At 36.3% G+C, this 17,141-nt stretch overlaps 1 protein-coding gene across 2 annotated transcripts in view; it reads right to left on the bottom strand.

Annotated features, from left to right (window-relative positions):
* The window catches only part of PRIM2 (DNA primase subunit 2), a 104,842-nt gene that overhangs the window by 21,413 nt on the left and 66,288 nt on the right, over positions 1–17,141 (bottom strand). The window lies entirely within an intron of this gene.

Here is a 17,141-nt window from a genome sequence, read left to right as displayed (position 1 = left end):
CCTCAACTCTTTTGACCAGGAGAGAAAAGAACTGGTTGGTCGAATAGTAAACCAATAGTACTTTAGCTTGCAACGGGGAGTTGGGTTTAGCAGCTCTTCCTCAGAGAGCAGAGCAAGCCTGTGTGAGGATCTGCTGTCATGAAAGGGCCAGGGGAGCAGGTCCCCTCCGCTCCGCAGGGTGAGCAGCGGCTGACTCCTGCGGCTCCTGCACACGCCGTATTTACTCCTGAGAAATGGCAACCAGCAAATGCAAACGTGTGTATTTATTTCCAACCTCCTGAGTGCACCTGTTCAACTGAAGATGGAGTCTGTGATCCCACTGTCACCTATTCTTCCACCCAGAGGCTCTGGAACCTTTCCGCCTTCTTTACAAAAGAAAATGAAAGCATATTTCATTTGCTTAACAAAGGACATTGGAGCACGCAGTTAAATTAGGCTAAATTAGTTTTTTGGAAGGGAAAAACAAATCTTGAATGCTTCAGCATGTATTGCTTAGTTTGCCAGAGAATTAACACCCCTCTTCAACAATTCTGTGTACTAAAATCTTGAACTGCACTTTTCACATCACTTGCCTTAATGCCCACAGAAATTACTTTTACTATGTAACTCATTGTTTTATGCTGAGAAACAGATCTTGCAGTAAATAGAAATAACAGCTACATAACAACACAATGTGCCTTGGGATCGGCTGGATATTTTCTCACTGCTTTCTTGTAACCCTGTTTGGATCTGAGAGCTTTTGTGGTGGCAGATGGCGGAGAAGAATAACAACTACATGCTGAAGCCAGCACATGCAGATACGGCCTTCAGTAAGAGCTCTCATCTTGTGATTCAGCACTTATCCTTAATTAAGCAAACAGGATTTTAGCAGGGCCAATATCCAACAGGCTGTGTGGTCACCCTCAGTGGGAAGAAACCATGAGTTGTGGCATTTTATTTCAGAATTTATTTCTCTGTACACTGGGGGCTGAGCTCAATCAGACTCACTCTTTCCCAAAACCATTGCTCTGGGATGTGCACAAAATGAAATTCCCCTCAGGATCAATCCTTCCTGCCAGCAAAAACAACAGTATAATTAGATGCCTTTGAAATATGCAGAAACAAGAAAGCGGAGGTAGGGAACTGTCCCTTCCTATTTATTCTACTGCCCAAATTGAAGTGGTAGAATTTTCACAGTTCCACGAACAAAATAAACAAATTATGTGCAGCACACTTCATGCATGTAGGTGTTTGCAGGGTCATTCTAATTGCTTATAAATTATTTGGTTTTAAACTATTTCAAAAAAACAGTTTAAAAGCCTGTAGAACTACTATTACGGTATATTCAAACTGCAATCTACTACGAGGTCATTATGGCAAAAAACTGTAAGAGGTCAAAACTTGAATAAGTGATTAAAAAAAAAAAAATCAGTTTTTTGGTGATGGCCCTATAAGAACTGTTGAGGGTTTTACTGAAGCCTGATACGAACTCGCTTAACAATAATGATGCTGCAGGAGTGCGTACATTTCCCTTGTACTCTGTGACAGTTTCCATTGAGACTAAAGAATACAAAGGCAAAAACCAATACTATTATCATAGAAAAAAATGGAAATATGTTCTCATTTAAGCAATGAAGTGGTTCACAATGAAACCAACAAGCTGAGGCAAAGACAACCCTTTAACAACATCTCTCTCAAAATTTGTTGCTTTGACCTTGGAATGCGCAAATATTTGCATTAGCAGCAGAGTGATTTTTTGTTTTAAAAGTCAACTGCCTGAGCTTTACCTTGATCCTTGAAGATACAAAGTTTCGTGAGGACTTCTCTTTCCTCCAGGCATGGCTGCGGGATGCCCATGATGCCTGGTCTGTCGTGCCACTGCTGATGGCAAGTGGGTAGTTTGGAGGTTTTATGCCTCAGTATTTGTTGCACTGAACTGAGGTGTCCAGTGTATGGGGACGCTGAGGCTTTCTTAGACTTCTTCTCCCTATAAGAAACTAAGCTCCTAGCACTGATTAGTTGTCCAAAGCCAGAATCAAGAAGGTGTAAGTAATCAAGTGTTCTATAGCAAGGAAATTACATTTTGCTTTTAAGTGGTATATTCGCATGAGTATCAGACTAATGCAGATTAATTGTTAGTTCAGACACACATACTGCATTAGACAGCCTTCGTTAGAAGACATACAAGTTATAAATGAGGGTGTAAGTAAGGCACGAATAAAGAGATATTTTAAAAACATACATAAGCTCTAGGTCTGCAGCTGGCATAACCTAATATCAGACCACTATGTTCCAGAGAGGAATTTACGGAAATGTTGTTTTCCATAAAATCTGATCACATAAAACACACAATCTTTGGATGTATATGCTCTTCTTTGAAGAAAAGTTTCTGTCAAAGCAGGGAAGGATGAGTCACATGTGCCTCATAATTAGGAATTCAATACAACTGAATAAGATTTCCAAAGAGAACAATGACAAACAACATTCCCAAGGCATTCCAGCCACTGCAGAGTAAGTAACATCATCACTGAGAGATACTTTCCTTATATTACTTGTCATATTTGCAGATTAGTATCTGGAAATAGAACTAGGTCATCCATTAATTTTGTTTTCAATTCTGAGATACAAAATGTGTATTAGGATAGAAAATAATTTGCTGACAGGTTTTCCAAGCCCTGCATGCTGAGGTTCACACTTCCGCAAAACTTTCTTGTTTCAGTTTAACTAGTTTTATATACTCATGTAGCATTTTATGCATCTATTTCTTACAGTACTGGGAGATTTATTTATTTAAAACTCTAACAACTAAGCAAAACGACTGCAGTAATTTTGTCTAGCTTCTTGGCTGACCACCAGATTAGTTCCAACTCTGCAAAATTGAAAGTAGTAATGGTTTCACACCTTTTTTTAAAGAGCCATTGGGTAATTTCCTGTCTAAAATGGCTGAGTCTGTATGAGTAACAGCTTCAAATTCATAAATTTATCGCACAAACTTGTGTATCTTCTGAAATAATTGGTGGACTCTTTCAGCCATTTCCTAGGCAGTCACTGAAATCATTACTGTTGACACTGCTTAGTTGGCATATCTTTTTCTAAGCAACTCATTTTTTAACCTCACTCTTAAAATAACCTCAAGTTGAGGTTATCTTTTCCCAAGCATGGTTGTTATTTATGAGCACAAATAAATGCTTCTGCATCTGCTAATGCCAAAAAAAATTCAATTTATCCTAAATTCTCAACCTGTAGCATGATTTCTACCTTTAAGGTAGAGATCAGAGACATCAGCTAAAAGCAAACTGGAAAATTCTAATAGGTTGTGTAGCTGTCATCACAGACCAACTCACACCAAGTACAAAAAAAACCCCTCTTCCCCTCCCATTTCAGCGTTTCCAGGCCACATGAGACAAGAACTGCTCTGCCCTGGAGATGGCTCCATCTACCACAAAGAAATCAAAAAAGTTTTCATCAGTCAAATTCCTTTTGTACTGCTCAAGCAAAATATAATAATGTAGGCTTTTATTTACAGTAGTCCAAGCTTGCTTTATAGCTATATATACAATTTTTCCACACATTTACACGGATTAAGACTTTGAACCAGGAAAAGTATAAAATAAGCCACAGCAGGCTGTCTTTTACCTAAGACACTGCATCCAATTATCAGCACAACACATGGTAAAGCCATCTCCCATAACTACACGATTTCTCTTAGGCACAAGCTTGGTCATCTACAAAATACTTTATTAGGTACTTCAAGACACAGCAATATTTCTTTCTATATCTAAGTTAGATACTTTTTTTTTTAAATTCTTTGATGTTTCACATATAGTCTATTGAAAAAATTCAGATACAGAAGATGCATTTCAAAACAAGGTCAAAGAAGAGAAATTTCGATTCAGACTCGATTGTTTGGAGCAAACAATGAAGGAGTTGCTTTCAAACAAACTGAAGCCTCTGATCAAGAAACTGGCAGAGGGAAGATGTTCTTTCACAGACTGCCACTGAGATAAAGTTTCCATGGGAATAACAGTCTTTAAGGTAAACACTACTTTAAAAACTACTTTAAACAAAATTAAGAGCATGTATAATTGCGACTTCATTTTAATGCTTACTAGTAAGAGTAGAAAAAAATATTAACTTATTTTTATGATACTATTAGATTCATTTCTACTTCTGGTAAACTGTCTTTGTGATTACAGACCGATGCGGCAGTCTTTGTTTAAAGATTATTTCTACAGAACATGAAATGATTGCTTTAGCATAATGTCGTCTTGGCATAATATCATCTGTTCTTGGATAAAAAGATAGATACATTTGAAAGAAATAAGTCCTTTCCATATTGTTCTGCACCCAACTCCTAATTCTTTTGGGGATTACAATGCCTAAGTTATTTCACATAGTACTCCACTAATTACACTAGTCATTTTCTCTAATTACAAACATAGAAAGAGATGAAAATGCTATGTACATATGAATATCACCGGTTTGATATTCCCAAGAATCATTTTTTCTAAATATTTGCTTAACCTAGTGCAAAATGTTCAGTGAGTAACACTACCAAAAAAAATCTGAGTGAAAGAGCAGGCGTTTTAAGGCAAAAAGATCAGTTTGTGGGCGACAATTTCACCCATACCAGAATTCCACTAACAAATTAATGCACAATCTCATGGAAAATATTGAAAGTTTCATGCTGGCAGTTCCGAGTGTAACTGAACATAGATGTGTAAATTCCTTGCCATTTTATATAGTCAAGAAATAGTCATGTTCATGAATTATAATGAAGAATTATAAGGAAATTGGAAATTATAGCAAGAAAATAAATATTTCAGACGGTAATTAATACTGAACGGGTGATGACAACTGCTGATGCTTTGTTTTTAAACAGTAGAAAATATTAAATCTTATTTTAAACATAAATTAAACAGCTGTTTAAAATGGCAATATTCGACAGCACTGTAAGAGATACTGTGCTTTTCTTAAGTACCTATAAAATACATTGGTACTTTCCTTCAAATAACAAATGAAGACTCATTGAAGCCAATTACTCTAAATGTGTTTTAGTTTCAACAAATTTCTGCAGACCGTGCTCTGCAGTATTAAGGAACTCTTAAGTCTTTCTAATATCACAGAACAATCTTGACTCCTCTAATACATATTTATTCCATAACCTACTCATTTAGAAAGTTCAATGAGATACAAAAAAAAGTCCAATAATCAATTTCTAAACCAAGGAATCTCATTCAGTTCAGAAAAAAAACCTCACAATGCACTTCCGGTTCTCCACAAATCACAAGGACACCAAAGGCTTTCACATTTTTCTGCTGATGTTTTTCCATCAGTGGTTCTCACATTTCAATATTCAGAGGAGTTAACTGATGTAACTTGGAAGTGTATCTTCAGGCAGAAGGTAAGCAGTAAATCAAGGGAGTGATTTATTTAATTAGAAGTGGCTGACACAGAATAAGAGTACCCAAAACATTCAATGGTGAAGCAGAACACAGAAAGCATTATCACTGAAAGATATGTGAGAGCATTAACAGATTGCAAAATAGGCAGAAATTTGGCATGTGGTATAATAAAAACACACTAAGAAACTTAAATGGAAGTAGAATAGTAACTAACTGTGTGCCTCGATAGGCATAAGATTCAGCTCCAGACATCTAAATCCAGACGTCTCCCATTACTGTCAATGGAGGTCAATGCAATCAGAGGAGCCTGCGGAGCAATTGAATTTACCCCAATGTAAGCGCCTAGAGGCTCATTAAATAAATCATTCTCTAGACACTATTGACTGTATAGGCTAGATCTCTATTGATCATAATGGCAGCTTAGGATCCCAGTATAAAGATTATGTACATCAAGAAAAAAAGAAATTCAGTAAGTCTATATCAGACTTGGGAGAGATCCATACTCATATGTATTCCACTGCAGCATGTATTACAGGTTTTCAGAGAAGATGGATGAAAACTGGCCAGGGACCTCTGCAAAGTCCAAAAAGTAAATTCCCACTGCTTATCCAAGCTCTATCAATACTCTAAACAAGAGTACTCTCATATGATGTTCTACAGTTTTGAGCACAGTGAACATGTAATGCATTTACAGTCTCATATAGCTCATGCTCTATTACACTGTGGCATATACTGTAACCTAGATCAGCAGGTACAATAAAAATGTAAGCATATAGGGAAGAAATAGAAGAGAAAACTGAAGTCAGCATGGAGACACGTCATCACTTTGTGAAGAATCCTGAAATGTATCCAGTGGGACCCTGGTTATAAGACAAACCAGCAATAAAGCAGCGCTGCTGCTGGCATGGGCTGCAATTCACCTATGCTAGGGTGTTCCCAATTTCAAAGACCTCTAGAGGATACTGGAATTAATCCAAGTCAGTCTGGCTCATTATCCAACATTCCAATTCTGCTTAGTAAGCCCAACTACTATAATTCATCTTAAACAATCTTTCCTGTTTGGGGAAAAAAAAAAATCCTCAGAGTTTCATTAGTATTGCCCTAGTTCTCATGCCCCAAACCCAACTCTATGAAGTAGATGAATTAGAAAACAAACAAACTGGAATTTAAACAATGAAATGCTATAAAGACCACTAGCTCCTGCTCCTCCATGTACAGCAGGGGAGGGGGAGGAAGGTATTTGAATGACATTTTGGTTTTCTCCTTGTGTAAGTGAACTTAAGAGACAGGGAGATGAGAAGAAGCTCAGACCACACCACATTAAGCATAGTTCAGTTTCACAGCAAATAGCATTGTATGTTTCAATATAAAATCAGAATCTAAACTTCTTTCAAGAAGTTGTAACCTCTATGCCGAAATACTTAAGCCTTCTCATAGTAATTCAACTTTCCTACATCAACATATTAAATTTCTGAAACATAAATTGTACATAGCACAATTAATGTATAAAAAGCTGTCCTGTCTTTATTCATGAGATTCAATAGATTTCAAAGACATGCAGCAGAATGCTAAAACAATTCTGAAAGTAAAAATACATTTTTATGTACATAGTGCCTATGTGGTATATCAGCAGAGTGCACATTTGATACAACATCCTGCTTTTCTGGATGACTGAATATGAAATATAGCTGGCTGAATATAGACAGACGGAATGTGACAGCTACACGATGTTACAACAATTACATGGACATTATCAGAAGACAAGACAAAGCATACGGGAATCTAGGCTTTGTTTTGGAAGTCAGTTTATACAATTAAAGGAAATCTGAACATTTAATATAATAATTTAAAAATATTCTTCCAAACAATCACATTAAGATTAATAAACTATTCTATCAAAACTTTTGTGTTCAAAAAGCACAGGAACACAACTGGAAGAGACCTCCTATCTTATTCAGTTTGTCCTGGAAGCTAATAAAAACATATGGATGAACAGTTCTGCATCTTGAAAACAGTTGCCCCCATCTCAGAACGTGGGGTAAATAACCAGAGCTTAAATACATTACTGGTGGCGTGTGGCAACATACAGCGGGTATTTTCCAGCAGATGGCTATAAAGAGAGAGCTATATGGTTAAGAAGGTATTCGACAGAGCCTGCTGAAAAACGTATTTAGTGACACTCAGATACTTTACAATTGCTGAACTTAGAAATTAGGCAACCAGACAGACAAATCCATCTATTTCTTTTCTTAAAATGTCATGGACTGACTGACTTGCTGCAGCTGCGATTGCTAATAAAACAAATGCCTCTTCTGACAAGTACACAGTATTTCTACAGAGATAATAAAGTGCAAATTTGACAAGTGGTTCAAGACTACAAAAGGAACCTTAGAAAATTAAAAGTCTGGCTTTAACATCTATTTTTATACATACAATTCTAAAAAAATACTACGGTATGGAAAGAAAATGTGTTGCTGAGAATAAAACAAGTCATAAGAGACCAGATTTTGATCTAAATTAGGTTTAGTACAGGAAAGATACTGATTGCTTTCATTCTTGACAGTGCAAGAACATTTCCACCAACCTGCTCATACACTAGGTTACTAAATACTGATTTCAGTGCCTAATATGTAACGAGTGTGACAACTGATCTTATTTCTTTTCATGGTAGCTAATACAGTTAAAAATATCACTAAAACTACACCAGCACTGCAATTAATATCCTGGAAGAGAGATGATGTAGCTAGAGTTCTTCTCTAAGACACGCCACAGGCTGAAAGATGGTCTAAAATTTTCCTCTATAATGTAAGTCAGATGATGAACACTGAAAATCAAAAGCAAGGGCAGACACATTTTTAACAGGTTTAAAAGAAGACTGGACAAATTAAAGTACTTTAAAGTGAATAATCATAGCAAAATGCCACCAGAACTTTGGCTTCACAATAAAAACTGGAGAATTCCAGTTTTAAAAGAATATAACTGATAAATCTGCTAGCAGCTGAAAAAGAGATTGTGCTTGGAGTGAAAGAGCACACATTTTCACGATAGCACTTTTTACTGTGATTCCTCCAGTATTTGTGCCCACACAATAACCTCCCGGTATATAATAGTATAAAATTATTTTATGTTTTCTAGCACACCATCATCAGTTGTGGTCTATCTGAATAACAGCCATGAAGCAAAAATATGGGGAAAAATAATGGTTTTATACCAATTCCATTTCATTGAAGAAATATTACTTTAAGATTTTGAATCTATTACACAAAAATTAACTGGTTTTTTTAATTCTAAGGTTTTTTTAAAAAATATTCTGTATAAAAAATACTGTCTTATTAGAAAAAGGTTAAAAAATAAAATGACTAATAGTGAAATACATTCCTGTCAATATTCAGTAAGCTTAGATAACTATAAGATACACTGACACGCTGCTTAGTAATTTAAGGCCTGAGAAAAAGTTTCAGATGGAAATACACAGAAGCATGACTGAGTTTAATATGCATTGACATTAGGTACCAGCCATAATTAAAACTACATCCTTCTCTTAAACCTACATAATTATGTCCCAAAGACACTTTTGCTTTGTATACTTAACTTTACTGATAAACCAGCAAGGGCCTCAGGTTTAGAAGGTCATGCGATATTGTTTTAAAGTATAATACATCCTTGCAAATAAAAGGGTAAAAAAAGGTTTTAGTTTGGTTTTATTCATTCTAGTGTTTAGAACTCCAGCTGTGGCAGACAACACAAAATTCTAATGCACGCTAAAAGAAAACAAGTGAAGTTACAGATTATTTCCCCACAAAAATTTACAGCAAACTGATGCAGCATCTAAAAATGGGGGAGGGGAGGAGGGGAAGAGGGGAAGTGAACATGGCTAATTTATATACCTACACACTACACATATATTCATTTCTTTATTTATATAAAGTTGTAAGTTAACAGTACCTTTTCAGTGATAATTACACACATGGCATATGGGCAGAAATAGTGGAAAACTGAATATTTTCGTCTTATTTTGCTGAAGTGGTAGGACATTTCTACCACGTATCACAAAGAAACTAATCTTATATTTACATCTGATTCCTCATCGTCCAGCTTCTTACCTGTCAACTGGACCTATGATGTGTTTCATTTATTTGCCTAATTTCGAAAAAAAAAGTAAAATGAACTATGAGAGAGAGCCACAGAACACATATCTATATTCTTCATTTAATAAAGAGATCAGAACAAGAACACCTACAAACTTGCACACATTTGCGGGAGTATTGTGAACAACATAGATGTTACTGGTAAATCTCTTGGCAGCAAACTCAGGATTTCCTGTTTACAGGAAAGACAAAATAACATCAACTCCTTTGCAAAACTTATATTATTAATCATATCATGCAATAATGTCCATAAATACAACATGGCATGTTATTTTAACAACAACAGTTCCATACTGCTATTTAACCCCAAGTCCTAATAAAAATCTCCATCTGATGCAAACAACTCTAAACTATTTTGATTTGATCTCACGATTAATTAATGAAGGAAGCCAGCAGCTATCTCCAGCTCTAACTAGATCAGCTAATTTTCTGCAGTCTTTCCAGAATTATTGTGTCCACAACACTAAACAGAAGTAACACTGACAACACCGGCAGTGACTTCCCTTCAGCCACAGGCCAGGATCAGATGTTTGCAGGCATTGCTAATATTCTCTACATTTGATGCAGTTGGTGAGGAATCTTATCCCAGCTCCTTCCTATGACTTTGCAGAATTCAACATGAGTCTGCAAGGAGTTACTCACATTTAATCATACTTCTTGGAATACAATCAAACGCAACCCCTGTGAGCGTGCTTTCTCAGTCCCTGCCAGAAGCCCTCACAGATCTCTTTCCTACTGCTTTAGTGAATAGCTACACAAAACAAACTGATGATATCAAACCAAGCAGACCAGTATGTCAGTAATATGCCACCGGTACTCATCTGAGCGTTTCAGAATTCTTAAGTGCTTCACAAGAGAAGGGAACAGAATGCTAGCAAGCATAAATAAATGTACAAAGGACACGAAAGACACAAACGACAAACTCCCATCTATAAAACACAATTTTAAATAAATATGATAATATATGATAGAAAGAATCTTGCATGCCCTTAACATGCTTACTGTGATACACTTATTGCCAAAAGTAACCCAATTTTAATGGCAATTGAAGCTTATTTCCATCCAGCTAAAGAAGGATATGATTCCTTAGACTAAACTCTCATGGTCAGACAACAGATGTTTTGCAAGAAATTCCTAGTTTTCAGGCTCAACTCTAACCGCTCATATGGAACCAAATGGTTAAGTATGAAAGCTATCCACAACGCAAGTCCTCAGGATTTCCGGTTATTTGGTCCAGCCCCTCCCGGCTGCAAATTGGCCATGGCCAAAGGACAGAAAACAAAATCTTTTTTCCAGCTACAACCAACAATCCAGCTTGACACAGATGCAACAATAGCAATTAATGCATTTACAGCTTCTAGTCATGCTTTTAATTGTCATGCCTAGTTATATAAACTTTGACTATAAAACAAATTCACTCAAAACACCTCTTCTGCATATTGTTTATTAAAATATAAAACAAACTCCAGCCTAGCCTCTTCAGCTGAGATCATGCCAGTTAATAGATCTCAGCAGCCATCTCTCTTGACATGAAGATCATCTTCAACAACGGTTATGTCCCATTTGCACAATGCACCTATTAACCTCCAGGCTTCAACGTATATGCAAAAATTCCAAAACAAACAGACAAAAAATATCAAGCCCAGACCAAAACAAAACATTAAGGAAGTTATATGAAAGGAGTAGATTTCCTGATGATTGACACACTGCCATAAAGCTGATTCCTGAAAGCCACCATTACTATGGACATTTTTAACTTGGTTTTCAGTGTATCACTGTGGCAAAGGCTGTTCAGCTCCTAACCACCAGCATCTTGGTCGATTCACTTCACAGTTTTGCACAAATATTCTAATTTCATCAACCTGGCTGTTCAGATGAACGCTCAAAGGACCCCAAACCAAAACCACACAAAAGAACTCAGGAATAGTGAAATCCAAAAGTCCTTTACTTTAGCCTTTGGGGTTGAAATTCAAATTGAATCTTAATTTTTACTTCAAGCCAAAATTGCCTAGGGTACACTTGGAGCACCTAGTGTCTTGAAACCCCCATAACATTTGCACAGTAGTGGGTTTTTTTCCTTTCAAACTTGCATTTAAAGAAAAGGTTTCATGTAAATTCAATAGTAAGTTTGGAAATCAAAATGAGTCATGTAAATGAAAAGGCATTTTCATGTGTCTTCTGACAATTGAATCACTTCTAGCCTGCTATTAAAGCAACCTCAAGATCTAACTTTGTAGAATACAAAAAAACATTTGGAAACATATCATAAGAGAATGTTGACTTTCTTTATGCTCAGTTATACTAGGTAAGCATAGTCATTAAATATTTAATAATGTTATGAATAGAATGTCATTTTTGCCAATACAGAATAAAAATGATTCACCCAAAATCTTTAAAATTTGCTTGTTCTATCTCACTACAACTAGAGTATGAAATTATAATTTCCAAATAATGAAAGAGAAATACAGGTAGTAAGTGGTTCTACTGAAGCTTGTTTTTACAGTCAGTGGTGGAAGGAGAAAAAATCTATTTCATTTAATGATAAGTTTAACACAAAAATCAAAAACTTGACTATCTAGACCCCTGATAACCAACAAAAGCAAAGGCAATACGCTTAACTATACTAATACTTTGTTACCATGACATATTGTTCCACAGATTTCAGGGGGATTTTACAGCTAGTATATACTGCACTTTTATTAAATTTTTTTATATCCTAAAAGAAAGCAAACATTTTGTTAAAGTTCTATAGCAGCCTTAATACATCACAGGAGAATTCAAGCCTAGCTATCTATTTGCATGAGAGTCCTACTGATGTACAATTAAAGAAAGATCATATTTTACCCTGCAGAGAGTAATTTATATTTACATCTTTATCTCGTAGATGTCAAATATTGTGGCTTGCTGTTCAACATGTCAGTCTAGGCTGAAGATTTGTAAAATTTAAATAATTCAAGAATAAAAGTAGTAAATGGCATTAAGTTAGACAATTATAATTAAAAATGTGACAGAATAACTATCCTTTTCAGCTTTATGAATCAAAATATATTCTCCAAACAGCAGGCACCAGTACCAAATATAAAGAAAACAAGTAAAAAAAAGAATCTAGCTGCAAATCAACTCCCAAATCTGAAACAAATGAGACAGTAAAATACCAAAACCAAAGGTAACCAACTGACTGATACAGAAAATATTTCTGTGGATTTAAGGAGGTAAAGGTTGTTTTAAAGAATCACCACATCATTCATGCATTATAAATTGCACTGGGGATAGTTGTTCCTGCTTAGAAGTATGGCCCTGTACCAAGTGCCTATTTCTATTTTCATTTAAATACATGGGGTTTTTAATAATGTAATTGCATAGACCTACAAAGCTCTATAGCATAACCACCTCCAATTTACATCGCTACATTATATTTGTTTATTCCTTATGATCTTGTCTCCCTCTAGTGGCTGGCCCTCACGAAAATATACTCTACCCCTATTCAGACCTGTGTGCAGAATCACGGGATAATTCAGCCGGAAAGCCCCCCAGGTCTCTAGTCCAAGCTCCGCTCACGGAATTTGTGGTTGGCCCTGATAGAAACATTCACCACCAGCTGTTTGCAGTCAAGGTGAAGCCTCAACTCCTGAATCCAGACTCTCCTAAGATCATCTGGAAAAGAAATGGAAGAGCCAGGAAAAATCAAATCACTGGACCTATCTCATTAGGATGTATCTTCATCCCAAAGTTTCATCACTTCTTAACAGAGTAGGAGATGTATTCCTTTACATATTGATGCAGTATATGGCTGGCAAGTTGTCTGTCCTCAGTTTCACACATCATCATCTTGCGTGGAAGAAACACCTAGAATATATTATAACAATAATCAACTGAAGCTCAAAGGCTTCATTGTGAAGGGTTTGCTTCTTTACCAATCACAGACCCTGAGCAAGGTTACATCTGAGTAAACTTGGCTCTTCTTTCTTCCAGGAGAATATCTGTCATGAGGACCTTCACCAGGGGAAAGGGATGAAGAGTCATATCTCAGGCAGGAACCTCTGACAACAAGAAAACAACCTGCTCATCACCACTTGTAACCAACTGCTACAGAAAACAACAAGACATGAAACTGCTTTAAGATGATCTCGAAAGTGAAGTCAGGAATAATAAGAGACTTCACTGTCCTGAACGCCACTACAGCCCCAGGAAAGAGTCCCTGAACACAGAGGCTAAATAGCCATGTCATCGTCTTAGTGAAAAGTCACAAGGACAAGAAAGATGTTCTATCAGGATAATTTAATAAACATAGTAATGCTTAAGTGTTGGAGATTCATTTAAAAGAATGAAAAAACAAATCAAGAAAACTCACTTTTGCACAATTTTCAGATGCACTTCAGTAGTATATACAAAAATAATAAAAATCAGTGCAATATCAGAATGCAATATCAAAGGAACTACATTTCAACACAGCACAACTAGCAACTGCCTATTCTGTAAAAAGTGATAAATAATCAGAGTACTAGAAGTGAGTGTTTCATACCCCCGTGTACCAAATACTGCTAAAGAATATATATCACAAGCATGTATGTAGCAAAGGAAAGCAGAAAATGATGGGTTACCTTAGTCATCCATCCACATCAAAACCCCGATTCCGGGCTATTAGCCAAAGAAGCAACTGAAGAATGCCTTAAAGAAACTGATCCAGCGTTCATTCTCTCCTTTGTTCTAAATACTGTGTCATCTTTCAAGTTGTCAACCTCACATTCACAGGCTAGTAATACAAATAGATCTGAAAACAGCCGCCAAATAAACTCTGCTATAAGAGGATTTTCTTTTCAACTAATTAGCATTTTTACAACTGTGCTGTCATTAATTTGTCTTGATTCATCTTACTAGTTTCTTGTTTCAAGTATTTTAAAACATACTGGAGTTACCCCCCTCTTTTTTGGCATGGGAGGGGAGTTATTTATTAAGCAACAAGAACAAGATATGGAAAAATCTACAGTCATTAATATCAGTTTAGAGTAAGACTACATTTTACAGAAAAAAAAAAAACAGCCTTAAAAACACCACACTGAGGTTATGAAGACAACTGGCATAGTCAGTCAGAAGTAACCCATCTACCACCATTTGGCAGCTGATCCTATCATATGAACAAAAACAATTTACCATTTAGGCACTCCTAGCCCAGTAATTCGCAGAGCAATTTTAACTACAGTGCCTAAAGAAAAAACATTTTATTTTGTGCTTTGTATTTGTCTTTGTTACGATCATGCCAGTTTCTTAGGGACATGGTTTAGTGCCAGTTAGGTCATGGTCGAACTCAATGATCTTGAGGGTCTCTTCCAACCAAAATGATTCTGTGATTCTCCCTGCAATAAAGCATCTCTACCAGTTCCAGTGCTTTCTTTGTAGGCACTACCTGGTTATTTTTCCACTGAATAGATGGTTTCACACTTCATTTACAATATTTTTCACAGATTTCTCTCTAAAGGTAAAATATTGTTTCCTACAAACTTTTCTATAGTGGTTTTATCAATGAGCCCTGGGGTACATCAATGATTCAGAGCACAGGAGGAGTTCTTTTGGGTGCAAATTTTCCTTGTGCCTACGCTCAGGCTGGTGGTAGACACCCCAGTGCCGCTGGTGTGTTCAAGGCAACTTCTTTCCTGCTGAAGACTGAAGTTGTCTGCCAAGAATTTTTAAGATCGAGAACTGGTGTAAATGTTGCAGCCATTAAAGACAAATGTGAACACACAATTTTGAAACCACAACCATCTGCAGCAAATTGAACACTCCCTCTTTGCAATGCACCAGTCAGTAACAAATAATTAAGCTTAGTCTTTAGCAAGTATCACACACACATCTTCACAATGCTCCAGTAAAACAAAACAGTATCATTATCTCCACTCTACAGGAAAGAAACAATAGCATGAGTGCCACAAAATAAAAATGTCAAAAGAAGAAAGTACCAATAAGAATTGTATTAATCTTCATTTTTTCAGGACATGGTATGACATTTTACTGTGAAAAACCACAGGCCACTGACTTCAGTTACAGGTGTGAAAAATCAGCTTGTTTTTTTAACCGAAGTCTGAACTGGTTATCTACAACTTGAGAAGAATGCAAATTACATGGAAATAGCAGCCTGCTTGTGAAAAATGCAGTAACTACAACACCCTTGCTTCATTTACAATATGCTTTCTAACATTCAAAGATAAGCACAGGATCATAAAACTTCATTTATTTCCAGAGCCTATCAAGACAGATGCTATAGCAGAAAGTCATAACCCTGTGATTGAAAACAAGATCCAAGGTATATACATGTCTTCACACATGTGCATACACCTAGGGTCAAAGCACAAGTAGGTGGAATCAGGCCTGTTCACATGTTTTTTAAAACAGAAATTATATCTAGATATTTCTTATTACTTCTGATAGCTTGTTTTTATTCTTTCAATTTCCTTTAAGCACGGGAAATAGCAACTGAAAAGTTTACACTTTCTTGAGTTTAACTAGTAATTAATTGGCATTCAACTGCAAAATTTAAGTTATTACCTCTCTTCAAATCCTTTCTTGAAACCTTTGTAAGGGAATGCATTGTGGATTTCTTTTTTAACAAAACATATCCTCTCTTAAATCATATCTCATTTAAACAGCAAGATTTACAGAGATTTAGGTACTCATTCAAATCATATCTTCAAATCCCTTTCTCCTTCCCAAAAAAATCTGCAGACCAGTTGATCTGTCCTCCGGGACATGAAAGAGATACACGTACCATAAGTATTGTAGCCGGCATTACTTTTTGCCCCATATCTTGTGTAAATAGCCATGTCCCAGAGAACCTAAGCTAACAAACAACTGCCTACCAAACACTCCAAAATACTTCACAATACTCGAGAAAGCTGAGATCTCACAATGTTAGAGGCAATGTATCACAGTCCAAACAAAACTGACATGAGTCTGAAACTTGTGCTGTAACACACACCACAGACCAGGCAGAGACAAATGAGAGGGGAAACCTGTTTGATTCTATCCAGGGTGGTCAAGGTAAGGAGCAGGTCACAAACCTCCAAAAATTAGCATACATTTTTCATGCTCCCAAAGAGACGGCACACGTAACACTTTTCTCACTCTCAAAACTATTAGCAAGGGTTAGACCAATGATTAATATGTCAATAATACTGCACATTGCACTGAACAGCATTTTCTTGAACATATTTTTCTGTCCTTGTTCATCTCCAGTTTCTTCTTTTATTCTTAGACTGTAAATTTGCTAAGGCAAGCTATCCTCACACACAGCTGTCCAATTATTTTTTTTTCTAATTAACCAACAAAAAAGGTTAACCTTGCCCTTCAGATAGTACTGTTTGTGGTCACTTTCCTAGTGATTTAGTGGTAAAGTAAGATTTTTCTAGTTCTCATCTATAAAAGTCTTCTTTGTGGCTTGCCTGTTTTCCCTATGCTTGGGGAGAATGACAAAATGAATAAAATCTAAGCAAAGAGAGAAAAAAAACCCCACACCTTTAAAAGCTATTACTGTGCCTTTTGCCCAATTACCTACTTTAACAAGCATCTATCCAAATATGTAGCGCAACGTACACATTAACTACATCCTCACATCCGT

This window comes from Caloenas nicobarica, chromosome 3 (genome assembly GCF_036013445.1).
Source record: "Caloenas nicobarica isolate bCalNic1 chromosome 3, bCalNic1.hap1, whole genome shotgun sequence".
In the NCBI taxonomy this organism is placed as follows: Eukaryota; Metazoa; Chordata; class Aves; order Columbiformes; family Columbidae; genus Caloenas; species Caloenas nicobarica.
This window is presented reverse-complemented; position numbering and strand designations above follow the sequence as displayed.